The 2222-nt window shown below is 41.1% G+C and overlaps 1 non-coding gene across 1 annotated transcript; it reads left to right on the top strand.

Annotated features, from left to right (window-relative positions):
* Window positions 1-1425: 1425 nt before the first annotated feature.
* On the top strand, window positions 1426-1497 carry Trnaa-ugc (transfer RNA alanine (anticodon UGC)). Its single transcript has one exon. It is a non-coding gene; the product is annotated as a tRNA-Ala (tRNA).
* The last annotated feature ends 725 nt before the right edge of the window (window positions 1498-2222 follow it).

The following is a 2222-nucleotide window of genomic DNA, read 5'->3' as shown; positions in this document are numbered from 1 at the left end:
TCCAATATCATACGATGATACGGTCTTGTCTTTAGTGTTGTGAGTGAAGTGGAAAGCGCATCCTGAGACAGAATGTTCTCACATCAGTTCATTTATGCGGAATTCTTCTCAGGTACATATGTTGATGTTGTCTTTTGTAAAGACATTCCTGGTGGTATCGCCTGTGGACAGTAGTTTAGTGTTCAGTATATAGCTTTATCCCTTCCCATCAGAGCCTCAATTGTTGTCTTCTCATGAATTCATTTACTAAATGAGACGTAATAAAGTACCAACTTTAGTATGACAGCACCATTCTACAGATGATAAGTTATTTTCAGAGTTGTTTTTGCTTTAATTGATTATCATTAGAATTATTTCGAATCCTTCGTATCTTTTGCAGTGTTTGTTTTAATACGATCTGCTACCTACGTAGGAGACTACCGAAGATCATGAATTTGATTGCAAAATTGATCGAAATTACAACAAAAACCGTTTCAATGTATGCCAGGCCATTTCATTCAACCATGCTCACTAGTTAGCTGGTCTGAAAATGCACCTCGCTGCAGCACGAGGTCACCATCGCTGTCACCCTTGGTAATCCAGTGCCGCTCGTGATAAATACATGCGCCCAATTTCACATGCATCGTTTGCATTGATTGAAATTATGGCATACGTTTGCTAGCATTCGATCAGCAGGTTCGATTTCGCTTTTGTTTCTCGACCTCTCGCTCTGTTCAATCAACCAATAAAATGAAGGCGAGGGAAACATGTCGCACGAGGCAAATTGGTGCTTTTAGCTGGCACTCCACCCACCACAGTGTTCGAAAGGTCCAGGACGGGGCATCTGGGCCGAAGCCACGGTCCGCTGGGTAATTTTAACGATGCGAGCAGCTGTCGCAGACCCGAAACTTGACCGAAAGCGTTTCATTAGCGAAGAGAAGCATAATTATTTGTGCATTTGACAGACGGTAATTGGCAGCGAGTCAGAGTGCGAGTGCTGTGTCAAAGTAAGCTTATTGAATTTTGTCAATACGGGAATCAATGAATACTGGCTGCAGTTCATGATATCGATTGCGCAATGTGCATGGCTTTGAGGGATGATCCGTTCAATTGAAATAACTCTTGTTACATTATGTATGATGTTGTACGGTGGAGGTTCGATTGGCTTCACTACATTTAGGTTAGATCCTGGAATTGAAACGGTTTGATATGGAAATGTGTTGAATCTCTTTCAGGTCCTGATACTGAAGATCTCAATAGCTTTGCTGTTGAACTGTAGTTCTAGGTAAACAAGTATTTCGAGTAATCTCATCCAAATTACTAGCAAGCTTCGATTTTAAAACCTTGGTCTTCTTTTATCAATCTATTATATTTGGTAGTGTAAAAACGAAAAATCACTAATTTGAATGCTGCGTCCATATTGTAACTCTACGTTGTGTAACTATCGGGGATGTAGCTCAGTGGTAGAGCGCTCGCTTTGCATGTGAGAAGTCCCGGGTTCAATCCCCGGCATCTCCACGAATCCACGATGCGAGTGGGACACACAGCTCTCCACGTCCAGTCTTCTTTAGGGAGCTATTGTTTACGATGGATAATGTTATTTTTTTAACGCTTATCTTGTATTATATTAATTGTGAATAACTAGGATTACTGATTATGCATAACTAGTTCCCGAACGTGCACGCTTCTGTTTAAATTGAAAATCGAACTTTGTATGATTTTAGTTAATTTTTGGCGTAGTTTATAAAAATTAAAAACCAAGAAAAGCAAACGCCACAGTTGTCCAGAGAGCAGCCCACTATACAAACCAGTTGCAATTCTAAAACACCACTCTTCATGGCACCACTTGAAATGGCACAGCACGAATGCAGGAATTAATTACGTTAAATTTATGATCACATCAGAATGTTTAATTATCTCCCTCACCACTTACCGATGCTTGGTGGGTTTAGTTAAGGTGGTAGGAAAATTTTGCAAGAAGAAAAGAAAAACCAACCACTCTTCAGCGCCACATCTCTCCAGTTAGGAAAAGTTCATCTACTGAATGCAATCTCGCTACTCAAAACAGCAGCAATTTCACATCCACCTTTCCTCTGCGAACGCATGATTAATGTACAAAATTTGAAAATAGATGTTGATCGCCCTGTTAACATCGGGTCGTGCACCACTCCCTCCTCCCTGCACTGTAGCCACTGAATAGGGAAGTGATGCCACCGAACGCCGGTACCAAACAAGCTCGTACG

The sequence above is a fragment of the Anopheles aquasalis genome, chromosome 2, assembly GCF_943734665.1.
Source record: "Anopheles aquasalis chromosome 2, idAnoAquaMG_Q_19, whole genome shotgun sequence".
NCBI lineage: Eukaryota > Metazoa > Arthropoda > Insecta > Diptera > Culicidae > Anopheles > Anopheles aquasalis.
This window is presented reverse-complemented; position numbering and strand designations above follow the sequence as displayed.